We start from the raw sequence: 21,052 nt of genomic DNA on the forward strand, positions 1-21,052 counted from the left end.
AAATGGTGTCTGATTTAGTTTTTATATGTAGATAATTTTCTTCCTCTTCTAATTTTATTTAAAGGGCCCTTAATCTGATCAATTAATCACTCACTCAACAAATACATTTTCCGTGCCTTTATTCAAAATCCTCTGTCACTTACCAAAAATGCAATATCCATTGATCTTGAACTCACAGTCCAGAAAAAATAAATCCTATTATCTGTCACCATGATTTTGGTCAGCTGTTTATATTCCATTTCTTCTTTTCAGTCCTACCTTTATTGGGCAGAAACAACAAAAAATATCCCCTGTGTCCTTAAAACTATCAATCTCTTTCCAGTTTCATGATCTCTAGAAATTTTCTCTGAGTTTCATTTATGTATATCATTTGTTCTGATGTAAATAAGCAAATATGATTTTTTTTTAAATTCCCCATCACATCTGGGATTTATCTCTCTTTCTCAAGTCCATAAGTAGCTTTCCTCTCACTTTGTTGGAGCTTAAGATTTAAGAAGTACTGTACACGGACTACTGTATTATGTGGTGCTATAGATAGAGTTCCAGGCCTGAAGTTAGAAAGAACTAAGTTTAAACACAGTCTCAGATGTATACCAGCTATTGATCCCAGGCAAATTACTCAACTCTGTCTCAGTTTCCTTATCTATAAAATGACCTGGAGAAGGAAATGGCAAGCCACTCCAGTATCATTGACAAGAAAACCCCAAATGGAATCACAAATAGTCAGACATGTCTGAAATGACTAAACAACAACAATGCATTATCTAATCTTTCTGAGAAACTTGGAGTGCTGTTTCTTTCTCAGAAGTTCCAGGCCCACCTTCTTTAGTAAGAGCCTTGCAGTTATAAGTTAATTGAGCATTTTTTCTCCTTCTTTTTCCACCACATCATTTCACTTTCCAGACTCTAGATGCTCATTTGCATTTCTCTCTGATTCCTTAGATATCTTTTTAATTCAGCAATTATTTCTCCTGACCACCTAAAAACCCTTCATCATTTTTGACAATCAAGAGTACAGGGATTCATTCCTCAAGGACTTTCACCTTCTCCTCTTATTGCTGAAGCTAACATTTCTAATATGATATTAAATAGTAGTGATGATAGTGGGTATCCTTGTTTCACCCCTGATATTATTGGGAATGCCTCTAGCCTATTTCCATTGCATATAATGCTTGTTGATGGTTTCAGATAGATACTGCTTATTATTCTAAGGAATAATCCATTTATTCCTACACTCTCTAATGTTTTTAGTAGGAATGGGTGCTGTATTTTGTCAAAAGCTTTCTCAGCATCTATTGATATAATCATATGATTTCTCACCTTCTCTACCAGCAAGATCAGCTTACCACTAATGTATACACTTCTGGAAGAAAAACAACCATGGCACAATATAGGCATGTCACCAAAATAGTCTTCTTGATTTCCATTTCTCCTAAATTTCAAAGTCAGGGTTCCTTGAGTTTTCACTGACATGTTCCCCTATTTCCTGATCACAAGACATATCTCCTTACTGTTCTTCTTGTACTCCACTTTTCTTTTTATCACTTTTTGTGTTTTAAGGAAAAATAATAACCTATGGGGTAACTGTAGCCCTTTCTCATATTTTCTCTGTTATCACATAATATTCCCAAATATCAATGATATGTAATTGGAAAACTGCTGCCAATACTTTAATTAATACAAATGGGAGTCATAATCAACAGTGATTTGCTAGATGTCATATTGGAGGATTTCAACTCCCTAGCCACTATCTTCCCCTTCTCTCTTCTACTTTCAATCAGTGGTCAAAAGTTACTTATTACCCATTTCCCATATTTCTCTCTACTTTCTATAAGGTCAAGGTCACATACCAAGATAGTGGTACCTGTTCTCCTAAGTCCAGACTCAATTTTCTTTCTAATTGGCCAAAACTACTTAACTACCTCCAAATAAATACTTGGTTGGTAAAACAACTTTAAAAAGGAATGAATTCCATAAGCATGGTATCATAAATAGAGGGAATGTTTCAGAGTGATCAAAATTCATATTATAAAAGACTCAGAACTGGTATATTATCAGACAGTATGGAATATGATATAGAACCCTGAACTTGGAGTCATGAATGATCATATATATTGTACCTGATAATTTCCTGGTCACATGAGCTAAACAAGTCACAACATTATTTTATGAAATCATTTAACATGCTTTCATAAAAATCTCCCAAATATTTTACATGTAAAAAAATGTAATATTTTCTTTTCAAATTTTGAATTTCAAATTCTCTCTCCCTCCTCATCCCTTCATTGAAAAGGCAAGCAATTTGACATAGATTGTATTGATGTAATCATGAAAAATCTATTTTCCATGTAAGTCATGCTGTGAAAGAAAACACAGACCAAAAAAAAACCCCAAGAAAAATAAGGAAAATATATCTTCAAGTTATATTCAGGTTCTACTAGTTCTTTCTCGGGAGATGGACATTACCTTTCATTATAAATCCCTCAGAAAAGTCTTGGATCATTGTGTTGCTGAGAAGAGCTAAGCTGTTCAGAATAAATTGTCATACAATATTGCTGCTACTGTGTACAATGTTCTCCTGCTTCTACTCATTTCACTTTGCAACAGTTCATATAAGTTCTTCCAGGTTTTTCTGAGGGCATCCCACTCATCATTTCTTACAGCACAATAGTATTCCATCACAATCTTATGTAACAACTTTTTCAATCATGAATATTCCCTCATGTTCCAATGCTTTACCTCCAAAAGAGTTGTTATTAATATTTTTCTACATATAGATCATTTTCCTATTTTTTTTCACTTCTTTAAAATACAAATCACTTGACATTTCTAAGCCTGTTTCTTCATCTGGAAAAGTGGGGTACTAATTTACCTACATAACCTAGACTTTTGTGATAAAAGTGATTTATAAACTTCAAAAGTGAAAATTATTGTGTTATTTATATATCTATATATACATGTATGCATGTGCATGTGTATGTATGTTTGTATGTATAAAAGGATCAGTACTGAATGAAGCAGATGGTGGTGTAAAAGTCAGGGAGAAATGAATGGTTGGGGGGCGGCTAGGTGGCACAGTGGATAGAGCACCTGCCCTGGAGTCAGGAGTACCTGGGTTCAAATCCGGCCTCAGACATTTAATAATTACCTAGCTGTGTGGCCTTGGGCAAGCCACTTAACCCCATTTGCCTTACAAAAACCTAAAAAAAAAAAAAAAAAAGAAATGAATGGTTGGGCTAGATTGTAGACTATATCTTGAGGTACAGAGGTGCTGAGCAAATGATTAAGCTGAGTAAAACTTGAGAACTAGCTGGGGATGGGAGACCTGGGTTGGTCTGGTTTAGTCATAGGTATTCTTCTGAATCTTACAGTTCCATGTATGATCATATATTAACATTCTAATGTAGTAAGGATGCTTTGTTCAAATGACTTGTTTAGGGCATTGCCAGGATCTATAATTGTTAGTGATCAATGACTTAATGCTAATAAGTTCAATCCATTATTTACCTTTGTTCCTGGAACCATTGAGGAGATTGACCACATGAGGACCCTGGTAAACTTAAATTCCCACAGAGACCATCACTATCTCTATAAATTTCAGTAAATAGAGTCACAGCTCTTGAGCAAGTAGCCAAAATCTCAGTCAGCAGCTAGCAAAAACTCTCCCTCACCAACTTCACCAATTTTAGTAACACTGAAGGCAAGAATTATATATTTTATGCTGAGTAATAAAGATATTTTACACAGGAAATTTAATATAGCCAATTAAACAGTACTGAATCGCTTATATCAACTGATGATACTATAATTGAACTCCATAAAGAGTATTAAAATTCTGTTAGGACTATGAGCAAGGGATAAATAGAGATAAAATGGGAATCCCATTTTTTCACCCATCCACCATGTTTCACCAATTCTCTGAAAGGTACTCAGTTATTCCAAATGGGTATATCAGGATATACCCCATATGAGCCCCATAATTTATCTCAGTGCAGGAGGAAATAAGTCTTCCCAAGTTTCAACAGGATTAGGATAACTCATACTATTGTTTTCTTCCCACTTAACTTTCTGGTGAAATTCGATAGATTATGATTTGAATTTGAGATGTCTTGACCTCCACCTGAAGTCTATAGCTGAGGTTAGAATGTACTCGCAGGGCACCTCCACCTAACAAAACTCCTAGCTTCTTCTAAAGGATATTTCAGGTGTCTGTTCCTTCAGGAGGCCTGACCCCTATCTAAATAAAAGAAACCTGAGAAGACTTCTATGATATGATGCAGAGTGAAGAAAAGAACCAGGAGAAAAATGTATAATACAGATGTTTCAATAAAAGAACAATTCTAAAAGACTTAACTTGTCCTTTTTTGATTCTGAGTCTCCCTATCTCATTCAAGGGGATCAGTACAGCAATCCCACTACTGAGAAGATCTCTGACCTGTTTGTTTGAGACCTAGGTCAGTTTGTTCTTCCTTAATTATCAGTCTCCCTCCCACAGGACTCGTCATATTTGAGCCAGACAATGAAAACACCCATTCTAAGTAAGATTAATTATTTTAAAATTTTAAATATTGATAAGTTTCAACAGAAGTTTTACCTTGTGCTATATATCACTCTAATCATTTTTCAAATTTTGTAAAAACTTTTCAAAGCAGCTGCTAAAAGTAACTGAAAGAATTTCATTTGGAATCCCAATCTTAAGATCATCAAATGAACAAGTCTTTATAATATATGACAATACTGAAACAATCCCACAAGAGAATGCCTAACAGGGAAAGATCAGTTATGATCAGACCCAACCAAGAGGATATCATTGATCAATCTAGTGGTCTAAGAAAATCATCCAAAAATCATCACACATGCAATGGGACAATGATGGGATGTCCTCCATTGTTAAAATTAAAGTTTGTTATTTTAAATTTATTAAACTAAATAAGGCTAAGAGAAATTTACCCAATTAAATTTCTAATTGGTTAACTTTGCAGCATTTAGAAATCTGAAGTTATTAAAACTTAAAACAGCACTAAAACTTTTGGGAAACCCTGTAATTCTCATTGGTGTTCAATTGTTTTCAGGCATGTCAGATTATTCTTAACCTTATTTGAGCTTTTCTTAGCAATAATACTGGAGTGGTTTGCCAATTCCTTCTCCAGCTCATTTTATAGATGAAGAAACTGAGGCAAACAGAATTTAGTGAATTGCTCAGACTAAGGTGAGATATAAACTCAATAACATAAATCTTTCTGACTCCAAATCTGTATTCTCCATCCACTGCATTCCTAGATGATCACAATTGACAGGCTTTATTTCAAATAGGCTTGCCAAAACAAACAAACAAACAAACAAAAATAACCCAATGAAGATTTTCTTATGATCCCATTCTACAAATATTAAATAAATAATAACACAAACAAACAAATAAACAAATAAATAAATGAATAGATGGATGAATGAATAAATAAAAACAACTTACTTGCTGGGGTAATTTTCATGCCCATTTCTTCTAGACTCCAATACCTATGATTTTTTTTCTATTCTCATACTATTAACCACAGACAAAACCCAACCCTGATCCCATTCACATATCAGACTATCTTCACAAAATGAAGACTAAGTATAGCTATAGCTATCTCACAAACACGTTTACTCATTCAAAAGAGTATGAAAGACTCCATGAGGGCCAAGTCCAACTACTAAAGACATAACTAAGAGCAAACCCATAGACCATCAATGGATGCCACATGCAAGAGTCAATATTATTGTTCTAGGGATGCCCCATCTCTGATTTGAGTTGTCTCCTGAAATCAGTTAATTTCAAGAAAATCTTTGACTCTGTCTTTTATCACTCTTTAAAAATACAAAAATACAATCATGTGTTGATAATTTCCTTTCATCTCTGTACCATTCCCTTGGGTTCATGCAATCAGAGACTTTTAGAGCTAGAATTTATTTGGGTAGGGGGAAGAGGACAAGGTGTCTAAAACATGAAATGTCAGAGTTGCAAGGGGCCTTATAGATAATCTCCTTTCACTGATAAGTCACTTGAAGCTTATAAATGGAAAACAATTTGCCACGATGGCCCAGTATTCTCTAGAAAGAATACCTTCCTAGTCCTAGGACATTCCTGCCAGCAAATATCCCTTACTAATCGCCATGATCGCACTATCTGAAAATGAGAAAGAGTCCACATTTTTACATCTTTTTAAGAGCCACACAATAAATTTTCGGACTAGAGCCTTGAGGAAGGGAGAGATAGAGAAGTGCCTGAGAGTCAGGAAGATCTGTTTTCCAGTCTTGCTGCTCAATAGATTCACTTAACCTTTAATTTTCAGAGTAGAACTGATTGGCTTTAGGAGAGGTTTTCCTATAGCATTTAAATAATAGTCTAAATGTTAAAAAACCCAACTCTTATGAACCATATAGTATTTTATTACAACAATTTTACAGATAAATATAGCTAGCAGCTGTTAGCACTAGCATTTAACCATGTTGTCCCAACTCCAAGGTCTTGCTTTCATGACCTTGTATCACACTATTTCCCTTTGCAATTATCATATCCAGTTGCACAAGCCTGTCCTCTTCTTCTCCTCTTCCATCTTAGCAGCTTGCAATAGTTAGGAAACCAAATCCACAACTTTTGAAATGGGCTCTCTTCCTCTTCTAAATCAACTTCTGAGTCACAAGCTATTGATGCATTTCTTTTCGGGCCCCACGTGTAGGGGAGTCCAGGTGAACCAATCACCTGAGTCAGGCTCTGAGAGGCAGCCCACCATCCACTCCCTAAAAATAACTTCCCCACTCCCATAAATCGGGCCACATCCCCCCAGAATCCAATACCCCAGCCAATCTGCTTGCACAATCCAATATATTTCATTTACAAGCTGAACCATTAGCCGATTTATAACCAATCTGTCACCTACAGGAATCAATGCACATCATGGGAAAGGCACATACATAATGCCGGATGCAGAATTGAATTTGGGTTCCCTGGCATCTCATTTCAGCACCATGCCACCCCTGGGATCCACTAAATCCCACTCATCCTAGAGGGAGGAACAGAGAAAGACCAGACTTCAGACAGCAGCATCAGGGATTGGAGTGAAGTTTCCAGAAGAACTTCCCCAAAAGAAAGAGAGACTGAACACTGAGAAGCATTACTGGAGCAGAGAAAGTCTGAGGATTGAATTTTAACATGATAGAATCACAGCATCTTCAGATAATGGAATTCTGGATCTTAGAATCACAAAATAATTTAATCTTTTTTATTGTCTTATTCCAATGCTCTTCCAGACTTCAGAATCCTGCCCTCTCTATTGCTGGCTCATTCTAGAGCTTCCCTCATTGCCAGGGATCTCCTCACCCTGAATAGCTGACCCCTCCTCAAAGTCCAGTCACCTTGGAATAACCCTTGACTAAGATTGCCTTCCCATAGCCCTTTAGCAGAGCCTCCATTTTGTGGAGAGGAGGCTGATCTGCCTTCATTCTCTACCCTCCAGCCTTTTTTCTGACCTTCTTTGGACTTTAGAACAAAGCACTTAAATACAGTACTTTTATTCCATCTTTAGCTCCCTTTTTAATTATCATTATTCTTCCATTAGAACATAAGCTCCTTGAGGGTAGGAGATGTCTTTCTGTTCCTTTATATTTGTATCCTTTGTGATGGACAAAATGCTTGTTTCTTTCCTTCTTACCTTCCTGAGGAATCACTAATATCCCATCTGTGTATCTGACAGATAACCATCAAATAATTACAGAATCTCAGTTGTAAGAAATCACACAGGTCTAGTTCAACCCAAAAGTGAGCAAATTCTTGTTAACAAAATCCTCTGTAAGCAATCATTTCCACACTATCAAGAACAAAAGCAATAGCTCCTATTTCTAAATAGCTTACTGTTTTACAAATCACTTTCCTCTCTTTTCTATAAGGAAGGTAGTTCATATATCTACTTCATGTTGGGGGAAACTGAGTCTCAAAGAAATGAAGTGACTTACTGATCACTGGACTAATATATACCAAATTCAATGTCAAAGTCTAGGTCTCCTGACTTTAAGTTTATGGCTCTGTCTAAGGTACTCAAAACTGACCTCATCAACTTTGTCCTAGATACTTTCTCTTGTTTCCATAGCTACATTTAACTCCACTACATATTTGGAATAAGTATGGAATTTCTTTTTTTCTTTTTCTTTCTTTTTTTTTTGTCTAGACAGACTCTCAGTGTTAGAAAGGACCTCAGAGTTCACATAGTTCAACCCAGAATAGAAATTATCTCTTCAAGAAAGGTAGGTGGACTAGTCAGAACTGGAGTCAGAAAGATTTGTCTTTCTGAGTTCAAATTCAACCTCAAGACACTTACAAGTGGTGTGACCCTGGGCAAGCCATTTAATCCTGTTTGCCTCACTTTTCTCATGTGTAAAATGAACTGGAAAATGGCAAAGGAAATGGCAAATCATTCCAGTATCTATGCCAAGAAAATCCCAGTTGGGGTCAAGAAGAGGCATAACCAACTGAACAATAACAAATAATCATCCAATCTGAAGAACTATAGAGAAATAAGAACCTGTTATTTCCTGAGGCTGCCATTCCACTTTTGGACAATTCTACTGATTAGGAATGTTGTTTGGTTCATTGCTTTTTCCCCCCCTTACAAAGAGCAAAAGTCCTACCTTTCCACAGCTTGTATCCACAACTTCCTGTACTATCATCTGAGACTAAGGCAAACAAATCAAATTCTTCCTGAACAAGACAATCTTTCAAAAACTTAGAATCTGTCATCCAGATGTAGGAAAAGAGTGCACGACTGTCGCAAGGCCTGAGTTCAAATTTGATCTCAAATATTGAATAGCTATGTGACCTTGGGAAGAACAGTTAATCTCTATTTGTCCCAGATTTCTCAACTATAAAATGGGAGAAAAATTAAAATGGGGATACCACCTTGCAGGGTTGTTGTAATGATCACATTAAATAATATTTGTAAAGTGATTCACATATTTTCAAGTACTAAATTGTTATTGTTATTCAGTCACTTTTCAGTAATGTTCCATTTTTTCTGGCCCCATTTAGAGTTTTCTTGGCAAAAATACTGGAGTAGTGTACCATTTTCTTCTCCAGATGAGAAAATTGAGGTAAAAAGGGTCAAGTGACTTGCATGCATACAAGTAGTAAGTATTTGAGATCAAATTTGAACTCAGGTCTTCCTGAGTTCAGTCTTTTCAAAAGTATTTAGTAAATTTTAGTTACTATGAATATTCATGTAATCTAATGACAACTTATATTTTGGCTGTCACAATACCCTGTTTGCTCATAATTAGGCAGCCATTGGCTTCCCAAGACAGATGTTGCTCCAGTGGATAGAGCACTGGACCTGGGGTCAGAAAGATCTCAGTTCAAATCTAGCCTCAGATATATACTAGTTGAGTTACCCTGGGCAAATCACGTAACCTGCCTATGTCTCAGGGCCCTCATGTATAAATTAGGGATGATATTAATAGTACCTTCCAGGGTTGTTGTGAGGATAAAATGACATAATAGTTGAAAGGCACTTTCAAGCCTAAAATTCTCCATAAATACTGGTTTATTATTATACATGGGTGTTCCAATTATGAAAGTAACCCTGGGAGGTGAGACTGTGTATTAGTCAATTCAATTAATCAGAAATTCACTAAATTTATTAAATGAGATAACATTTAAAACATTTGCAAACTGTATAAAAATATCTCCTGTGTGCATAGTACTCTGCTGAGTATTGGAGGAAATTCAAAATTTCCAGCTATTATAAAGAAACAATACCTGCTCCATGGAATTTATGATCTAGGAGAGAGACACAAGCCACAGGAAAATTACAATAATGCAAAATAGTGTTTGACAAATGCATCCTCTCTGTCTAAAATCCTATTCCATCCAAGGCCTTCTCAGAGCATTGAGGGATTATTGAAGGCTCTGCCAGTGAGCTAGAAACCCTAGAAAGAACTCAAATATCAACCCATTGATGAATTAATTGATGAGGAACAGAATAATAAGTGCAAAGTAGCAAATGGAAATAGGGAAGTCAGAAATATATGCATATATTATATATGTGATATATATATGTATGTATTATGCATTATGCAACATGGTATTATGTGAGGTCCAATGGAGGGAAAATCAGAAACCTTCCTGGAAGAAGTGGCATTTGAGCTGAGAGTTAAAAGATGGGTAACAATTCAATGCTAAGCCTAGAGTCAGGAAGATATGAATTCAAATCCAACTTCAGATATGTACTAGTTTATGACACTGGGCAAATTGCTTAATCCCATTTACCTGTTTCCTCACCCAAAAAATAAGCTGGAGAACTAAAAATAGCTGCCAAGAAAAGGCTGGCCATGGCTTTTATTTGTTTGAACAGGTTTATAAAGTGGTGCTAATATCCTACTAATGACATCACAGACTGATTTACAGAAAACCACTTTGTAAACCTTAAAGTATTCTATTTAAGAATGGTTGTATTATTGGGTAGTTGCAGCTATCATGAACAGTCAAACATGATTGAAATTACTAAATAATAAAAAAATAATTCCAAAGAGAGGGGTCAAAATAAGGAAGAAAGATATGAATGAGTATGAATTAATTCAGTTTGATAATTAGCTAGAGTAGTATTGTACTATCGGTTACAGCATTGGCCTTGGTGTCAGGAGAACAGGAGTTCAAATCCAACCTCAGATGCTTATTAGTTATATGACCCTAGACAAGTCACTTAACCCTGGTTGCCTCTCACCTAGGATCAAATCCCTTTATCCTGATCCATATCTGACCACGGGAACCAGCTGGCTCTGGAGGAGAAAGTTAGACTAGTGATTTAGCAAAACACCCCTCATTCAAATCTAGTTCATGTGTTTGTCATGCCATCATCTCCCTGATGTTGTAGTCTTCTTAAAGAATGAAGGGAACAGGGTAGGCTAGGTGGCACAGTGCTGAGGTGACTAGGTGGCACAGTGGATAGAGCACCAGCCCTGGAATCAGGAGTGGCTGAGTTCAAATCTTATCTCAAACACTTAATAATTATCTAACTGTGTGACCTTGGGCAAGCCACTTAACCCCATTGCCTTGCCAAAAAAAAACAACCTAAAAAAAAGAATGAAGGGAATTCTGATTTTGACTTTGGGGTGTAGCCAAAATGGCAGTGTGTAGTTAGCATGCTCTAGGAGTTTTTCCCTTCCAAAGCTAAATGAAACCTCTGCACTGACATTTAACTACAGATCTCAACAAGAAAAAGAGAAGATTCTAAGAAGTTTTCAGGGGTAGACATCATGGAGGATCTTCAGTGAAGGTCTGTGTCTTTGGGGGGGAAGTGGAAGCAAAGTCCAGGAGGCAAGAGAAAGGGGAAAGACAGAGGAAAGTTTTAGCCATAGTTCAGTCCATGTCCTGACAGCTTGACAACAGCATAAGTCTCAGCAGCTAGATAGCAAGCCAGTAGGGAGAGACACAACCCCAGATAAAATCTGAACCCTGGGAACATCAGGGTAAAAGAAAGAACTGACCAGAAACAAACCACTGCTAAATCTGGACATAAAGGAGAAAACAAAAATCTGGAAAAGCAAGGCCTGAACTGCATAGGCAACATCTTGGCCAAAGACAAGTCAGAAACCAGACCCCAGCCCCAGCAACAAAAGCTTGGATCTATACTTCCTATACGTCATGAGCAGAACTAAAACAACAAAGATGAGCAAAAATGCTAAAAGAGCACTTACCATAGAAAAATACTTTACAATGATGATAATAATGCCATGTCTTAAGAAGAAAGCAGTAAAATATCACTCACGGTGGAAGTCTCAAAAGAGCCTATGAATTGGAATCAAATCCAAAAGCTTATGAAATAGCTTAAAAAGAATTTAAAAACCAAAGAAGAGAGAAAGAAGAAAAATGCAAAAAAGAAATGAGATTCATGCAGGAAAAATTGGCCAGAGAATTTAACAATTTTAAAAAGAAAATACAAAAGGTAATTGAGTAAAATAAAACCCTAAAAATTATAATTGAATAAATAGAAACCAATCGATCTATGAGACTATGATATTCTATCAAACAAAATATAAAGGCTGAAAAAACTGAAGAAAACTTTTAGGAAAAATAAACGACTTGAAAAATAGATCCAGGAGAGATAATCTACAAATCCAAATCATCATACTACCAGAAAGCCTAGATCAAAAAAAGAACCTGGAAAACATCATGGAGGAAATTATTAGGGAAAACTGTCCTAATCTTCTAGAATAAGAAGACAATATAACCATTGAAAAAATACACAGAACCCCTCCAGAAAGAGACCACCAAGGGCTCTTATAGCCAAATTCCAAAACTCTCAAATAAAGGAAAGAATACAGCAAGCAGCAAAAGGAAACAATTCAAATACAAAGGAAACATATTCAGACTCATATAGCACCTATCAGCCTCAACATTGAGAACCTGGAATACTATATATCAGAAGGCAAAGGACCTGGGGATTACAACCCAGAATTTACTACTCTGAAAAATTCAGCATACTCTTTCAGGGAAAAGATGGATGTCTAACAAGATAGAGGACTTCCAGGATTTCCTGACAAAAACACCAAAACTGAGAATTCAATCACCAAATACATGACTCAAGAGTTGCATAAAAAAGAAAAATGAAAAGGGGAAGGAAAAAAACAAAACAAAACAAGACCATCAAATTGTATACAATCTTAAAAGGGAAGATATAACACTTCTAATTCTTGAGAACTTAACTTCTCTTTGGATAATATAATGTAATTAAAGAGATTGGATTTAAAGGAAATGGGTCTAGTTTGGTCTTGTCTCTCCATTAAAGAGGTCCAAGACAACATCACTATGTTTGAGATAAAAGCTCTGATGAAAAGCAGGGGTATTAACCTCAAATTTAAATGTCTCATTATCCTTTGAACCACTTTAACTCTGCTGTGCTAACAAAGATTAGCACTTTCTCTGATGAGAGCATTATAAACTGCTTCTGAGCCAAAGTCTCCCATTATTCACAATCATTTGTGAAGTTCTCAAGTGAGACCCTCAGAGCCTCCCAGTACTTAGAGCCCTTTAAGATTCTTGTAGTTAATTAAATCATGGTTCAATTAATCCTTGTGTGTGAAAGAAAATCTGCCTGGGGGAAAGGGTACAAATGGTTCAAGATTTGGCTTTGGATGACACTTTAGTTTATGAGGAGGACTGTGTGTCCTTGGAAGGTATTTGAAAAGGGCATAAGGTAAAACATGATTATAATTATAATTTGATGTAATTTGAGAAGATGCTGCTTATCAAGCCATCTGTGATAATACTCTGATAACAATTTGAGGTTATCAAACAATCAAATAATATAACTGTGATTGATGATACCTGATAACATCAGGTGAAGAGGCACAAAGATTTATAATTTTAGAGGGAAAGAAGGGAAGGTGTGAACACTGAGTAAATTCTATTTAATTAATTTGGCCCAGGGATGGAATAAGATACATTCCAACTCGAGTTTAAGGGGGTGATATGGGAAGGGAAAGATAAAGGGAAAAGGGAATGATAAAAGGGAAGGCTAAGGTATAAGTGAAAATAAACTGAAAATCAAATTTTAAAAGAAAAGTTAAAGGGGAAAGGGAGTAAAACTTTGGTGAGGAAGAATAAAAGGAAAGAAAAGAGAAAAATATAACTGGGGAAAGATAGCATGGATGATAATACAGAATTAGTAAGCTAAACTGTAAATGTGAAAGGGATGAACTCTCCCCAAAAAAAACTAAATAGCAGAATGAATTAAAAATACAATATGTTGTTTACAAGATATATGTTCATTTGAAGCAGAGAGATGCAAACAGGGAAAGGTAAAAGACTGGAACAAAATATATTATGCTTCAGCTGCAGTAAAAAAATATATCAGGCATATCTATCTTGATCTCAGATAAAGCAAAAGCAAAAAGAGATAGCATTAAAATAGATAAGGAAGGAAAATACAACTTTTTAGAAGACACCATTGATAATGAACTTATATCATTATTAAATTATTATTATATTAAAATATTATTATATCTTATATTAAACTTGTATGTACTTGTATGGCATCCAAATTCCTAGAAGAAAACCTGAGTGATTTACAAGGAGACATATTGGAGCAACAAAAGGGCAAGAATAGCAAGGGAACTGATAAAAAAAATGCAAGGAAAGGTGGCCTAGCTCTACCAGATCTAAAACTATACTATAAAGCAGCAGTCATCAAAACTTCCTGGTACTAGCTAAGATACAGAGTAATGCATCAGTGGTTCTAAAGAAGTTGCAATAAATGACTACAGAAATCTAAGTCTTGACAAACACAAAGACATCAATTTCTGGAATAAAAACTCACTATTTAACAAAAATTGCTTGGAAAAACTGAGAAATAGTTTGTCAAAAACTAGGCATAGATCCACATCCCACACCCTATTCCACAAAATGGGTATAGGATTTAGACATAAAGAATGATACCATAGATAAATTAATAGGCCAAGAAAAACTCTTATCTCTCAGATAAGGAAAAGGGATAACTTTATGTCCTAACAAGAATTAGAGCACATTATAAATTACAAAATGAATGATTTTGACAATATTAAATAAAAAAGGTTTTGCACTAATAAAATCAATGCTGCCAAAATTAGAAGGAAAGTAGGAAACTGGCAAAGAATTTTCACAACCAGGAGTTCTGATAAAGATCTCATTTCTAACATATAGAGAATTGCATCAAATTTATAAGGTCACAAGTCTTTCCCCAATTGATAAATGGTCAAAGGATATGAACAGTTTACCAATGAAAAAATAAAAGCTATATATAATCATATGAAAAAATACTCCAAACCATTATTGATTAGAGAAATGCAAATTAGAACAACAATGAGGTATCATCTCATGTCTATTAGATTGGCCAAGATAAGAAAAAAAGAAAATGATCAATGTTGGAGAGATTGTAGAAGGACTGGGACATGGATGCACTGCTGGTGGAATTGTCAGTGGATCTAACCATTCTGGAGAGCAATTTGGAACTATGCTCAAAGAGCAATAAAATTGTTCATACCCTTTGACCCAAGAATTCCAATTCTAGGTCTATATCCAGAGAAATCATTAAAAATGGGAAAAGTCCCACAAGTTCCAAAATATTCATAGTAACTCTTTTTGTAGTGGCAAAGAATAGAAAATTGAGGGGATGATCATCAATTAGGGAATGGCTAGACAAGCTATGGAATATTATTTTTCTATAAGAGACCATAAATGGTCAGGCTCTAGAGAAGCATGGAATGAGTTACAGGATGATGCTGAGTGAAGGGAGCAGAACAAAGAGAACAATGTCCACATTAACAACAATATTGTGAGATGATCAACCTTGATGGAAGCAGCAACTCTCAGCAGTTCATAGAGCTAGGAAAACCATATTGGACCTACTATGGACAATCCTATTCCCACCCAGAGGAGGAAAACAAAAACAAAAACAAAACTCTCCAGAATCTGATGAACACTTAATAAAAATTATCACTCATGTGTCTCTTTCCCTTAATCCTAATACCTCATACTGAAAATGACTAATCTGTAAACATGTTTATCAAAAACATGTATATACAGTGTTTGCTGCTGAGGGAAGGGGGAGGTAGAAAGGGAGAGTGGAAGGAAATTTTGTAACTTAATAATATACATTATGCATATAAATTAATGTTGTAAAAGCTTTCACAGTATGTATTTGGAAAAATAAAATATTAATTAACAAAAGAATGAAGGACAAATATTTATTGTGAGAAAAAATATCAGAAAAGTATCAGAAAGACAAATTGTTGCCAGTCTGCAGCAGATCTAAAACTCTAGTCTGTGTATAAATTCTCCTTTGGAAAGACAACATAGACTTTCTTTTTTTTAGGTTTTTTTCAAGGAAAATGGGGTTAAGTGACTTGCCCAAGGCCACACAGCTAGATAATTATTAAGTGTCTGAGACCAGATTTGAACCCAGGTACTCCTGACTCCAAGGCCAGTGCTTTATCCACTATGCCACCTAGGCACCCCGATAACATAGACTTTCAAGTGATTCAACAATGTCTTTTCCAAAAGGGTAGCTTATTAACACAGTGGATAGAACACTGGTCCCTTGGAGTCAAAAGAACCTTAGTTTCAATCTAGCCCCAGATATTTCATATTTCCTAGCTGTGTGACCTTGGTAAAGTCACTTAACTCTGCCTCACAAGCAAGATCATCTCCAGTCCTCCTGATCACTATCTGGCCAGATGTTCCAAAGGAGAAAATGAGACTGGTGACTGAGCACAGCATCCACTCAATAAAATCCAATTTACTTACTTGTCATGGCATCCCTCCCTGATGTCACAGCAAATGAAAGAAAATCATCATCATTTTTTAGGACTCTTTGGGTTGTACTATGCCATCTTCCTGGAAGGGAGGCAGCTAAAGTATTGCAATCACCATTTACTGCAACTTCTTTTATGTCTAGTGTAGTTGTATCTGGCTCATATTCATACAGTTCAAAAGTGGTCAAGCCAAACATAACAACCCCCAAACTCCACCCTTCATCTGCTTCTTCCCCAAGTCTTAAATGCATGACCTTCTCAACCCAATTTCTCAGAACCTCCATCTTCTTTCAAGCCTTAGATCAGGTGTTGCCTTCTTTGGGAAGCCTTCCCTGATCCTTTCCCCATAATTCTCTATGTACATGCTCCCCCCCCCCAATAAAATATGTTTTTCATGGGCTGATACTGTTCTATACTTCTCTTTGGAATCTCAGGGTCTAGAGCAATGCTATCTATGCATGCAACAGTAGCTGAATAACAAATACTTATCCAGTAGAATGGAATTATCCTGACAACCTATAAAGGATGAGTTGGAGTATGGAAAGAAAAGAGATAAGGTCATTTTTAGGTAGTTATGGCAGTGAGCCAGAAAGATAGTGATAAAGGCCAACCTCTTTGTAGTGTGACAGGAGAGTAAAGGATGGATCTGAGAGATTTGAGTAATAGAATCAGCAGGACCTGGTAACCGATTAGATGGAAGAGGTGAGGGTGATACCTCCAAATTTTCAAACATGGAACACAGAATAAATCATGAAGCAACAAAGACAAAAAAAGTGAAATCAGAAGAGGAGCAGCTTCAGGGGAAAGATAATGGACTCAATTTTGGTCACACTGAGTGGGAGAAGTCAGCAGGACATCCAGGTAGAGATATCCTGCAGGCAGTTGACCTTCTGAGCTCTCCAGAAGTCTGTAGTTTCAACAGAACTTCCACACCTGCTGTTTCAACAAGTCAAACTTGGTTCAGTCTCTGTCTCAGTTTATTATTGATTTCCCTTTACGCCAGTGTGGCACCTGAGTAATTGAAATGAAATCTCAGCCTCAGCCAAGATCCATATCCTGAGCCAGTGAAAAAATTCCCATCTCCATCTCCAGAGAGTTTTTTCTTCCTCAGGCAAGGTAGATTGAGATATCTGAATCTGGGAATCTTAACCAAAAAAAATGAGTACTGTTTCTTTGTACATGTGTTCACATGTCAACTAGTCTATGGTTTATGAACATATAATTCTTACATGTATGCATGTATTTATATGTGTGATTACATATGAATATGATCTGGAATAATTCTAGGTTTTTTATACATTTTTCAGTGATGCCGGCTCTCCATGAACCAATTTTCTTGACAAAGATACATTTTCCCAGTTTATTTTGCAGATGAGGGAACTGAGACAAACAGGGTTAAATGACTATCCTGAAGTTACACAAGTTACTAAGTGTCTGAGACCAGATTTTGATGTCAGGAAGATGAGTCTTCCTGACTTCAGATCTGGCACTCCATCCATTCTAGCTCCTCTCCAATAATTCAACCACTCTTAAATAGAACACTCCATAATTTACAAAGTCATTTTCTTTAAATCAACCTGTGAGGTTGTTAATAGGCTATCAGCACCACTTTATAAAAATGTTCAAACAAAACAAAATAATTTTAGACCTAGAACTAGAAAGATCCTCAAAGGCCATCTTCTCCTTTCACATTTTAGACATGAGAAAACTGAGGTCCACATGGGTTAACTAACTTGTGTAAGGTTTCATTAGATAGCTAGAGTGTATAGAGCACTAAATCTGAGTTTAAAGCTGACTTCAAACATTTACTTAGCTATGCAACCCTGGACAAGTCATTTAAACTGCTTTGCCTCAATTTTCTCATCTGTAAAATGAACTAGAAAAGGAAATTACACATTACTCCAGTATCTTTGCTAAGAAAACCTCAAATGAAGTCAGGAGTCAGTGACTACAATAATAAATGAACAACAGAGATCAAACTGGTAGCAAATGTCATTAGCTGGATTTGAACTCAAGGTTTCTAATTCAAGAGATCATTTTCTTTCCATTGTAATAAATGATGCAACTTATTCCAAGTCACACAACCAATTAATATTCTAAGTAATATCTGAACTCCAAGACTAGTGTGTATGTGAATGTTTTTAATATCATACTATATCATAAATAACTAATATTCATAAAGAATTAGTGTTTGCTTATTTATTTGGAGAAGGGAAGAGACTTTTCCCTACATTGTTATAGAGAATTCTGTGTTAAAATTCCTTTCACAGCTGCAGATCAATTTACCTGTAAATTCTAGTCATGAAGGACTCTGATTGTCATGTGTGATCTACATGAGAATTCAGTTGTTAGATGTCCTGCCCCTTCCATGCTTCTATAATCAAGCAAGGTAGATGATCTAAAATACATTTTCCTCTCCCCAAACAACTTTAACCATCTGCTTGCTAACTGTGGAGGACAAACTCAACCCAATAGTTTCTCTTCCTCCTTTTCCTTCTTTTCCTCTTCTTCCTTCTCCCTCTTCTCCTCCTCTTCTTCCTCCCACCATTAATACAACTAAAATACTTATACACAAATTGGTCTAAATTATTTGTGGTTTGTGGTCTTGCTATCCACCAAATGTTGGAAAGAGCCACAAGACCTGGCTGCGACTTTCACAGGTAATGAGCAAACTGTGGTTATCAGACAGAAGGGAAAAAAAGTAACTTCTTGACTAAGGAAGTCAAGACCCCTTCAATTGTACCTCCCTTCATCCTGGCTCCTAGAATTCCAGGCAGGCCAACTTACAGGTTTTTGACAAAGAATTTGACCTTGGGGTTAAAATAAATGGAAAGAGGTCCTTTCTCTACAATACCTTCTGAGCTTGATTCCATCATATCTTAGCCTCATCTTCCTCACCTGCAAAATGAAGATAATAAATTATATTCATTCCCTTGTGTTGTTGGGAGGATCAAAAGAGATAATGTATGTAAAACAATTTGTAAACATTCAAATGTCATATAAAAATGTCAGCTATTGTGTATTCAAGTCATTCAAAAAGCATTTAATAAAAATCTACTGACTGAGATGCCACTGATAGGCATTTCCAAAGGGAAGCCCAAATACACCAAAATCTTTATAATAGATTTTTGGTCATAGCAAATGCAAACAAGGTAGAGAACCATCAATTAAGGAACAGTTAAATTTGCAAACAAGGTAGAGAACCATCAATTAAGGAACAGTTAAATAAATTATGGGTTAGTATGAAACTACTAAAAATTATGAAAAATCCAGAGAGGTATGGGAAGACTTCAAAAATAACTAAAATTCAAAGTTAAATAGACAAAAGTAGAAAACCAACAAATACAATGACCACAACAATGTAAATATATTTTTAAAACACCTGTAGAATAAGAATAGGAACTGAATGCAGTCAGATTTTAATGATCAAACCTGGGTCCAATTAAAGGAGATAGGAGCACTGAACTTGCATTAAAGTATTATCTTTGCCACTCACTGTGGTCTAGTCCTTTTACTATCTTTCTTTTGTAAAAAGGTGGGGAACTAGGGGCATGGAACAATGAAGATGTTGGATTTGACTGAAGTATTGGTTGCTGTTTCTGAACTATTTCTTTCTTATTCTTTGTTATATGGGATAGATGTCTGAAAGGGCAAGAGGAAGAAATATATTGGAAAAATATGTGATATTTAAAATATATTTTTAAAGTTTTAAGTCAACTTGGTACAAAGAACTTTTCTAGTCAATGAAAAACATATAAAGTTTAAAGTGCATTCTCCTTCTTAAGGTCAGGGAGTTTTTATTACTTAACTCTTGCCAGCATAGGGCTCTGAATTCAGAATAAGTACTTTTAATAAATGTTTGTTGAGTCGAGTTGAATTGCTTGCATTGGAAGGCATGGGCCTTGAATGGCATCCAAGTTTCAAAACCTTAGAGTTGATGTGGTTATTCAATTGAAAAGCAAGATTGAAGACATGGTGATGAATGCTATAGCAAACATATATTTATTGCTGATATCTGAACCTTGGTCTCAAGTGTTTGAGACAGGGGGACAGGTTCCTTTCAGAGATGTAGATAGTACCAGGAGGAGGGACCAGCAGTCATACTCACTTCTTCAGACCTTATGTGAAGCCTTTTGTTCAATTCTGTATATTACATTTTTAGAAGGAAATGAATAAGCTGGTGATAAATAATCAGTATGTTCAAGGACCACATGAGGATTGTGGTACTAGATTTGGATCAGAAGAACTGGATTCAAATCTAAACTCTTTCAGCTAACTACATTAGCTGCCCTGAGCAGATCTGTGACCTTTGTGCCTTCCCTGGGTGTCAGTTTCTTCACATTTTAAATAAGAATATTACATTATGATTTCTAATATCCCTTTCAGGATTTAACTCTGTGGACTGTGTTCAACTGGGAGAAGAGAAGACTCGGGGAGACATGATATTGATCTTTAAATACTTGAAGGGCTGACATATGGAAGAGAAATTTGACTCATTCTACTTGGCCTCAAAGCTTCTATGACCCTTAATTCTGTGACTTAGTTTACAATTCACTAAAACACTTCAGTCAGTCAGCATCCTGATTCATGAAAGAAAAGCCTGATTTTCATGCCAATTGGAAATAGTGGGTTGCTTTGGTAAGCCTATATGAAAGTACCAGAGATTTGTGATTTGTCCAATGCTGGTCACGGTCCCTGGAAGAGACAAGTATCTGGGGAGAAAGAGCATACTTATGAC

This window comes from Macrotis lagotis, chromosome X (assembly GCF_037893015.1).
Source record: "Macrotis lagotis isolate mMagLag1 chromosome X, bilby.v1.9.chrom.fasta, whole genome shotgun sequence".
NCBI classification, from domain to species: domain Eukaryota; kingdom Metazoa; phylum Chordata; class Mammalia; order Peramelemorphia; family Peramelidae; genus Macrotis; species Macrotis lagotis.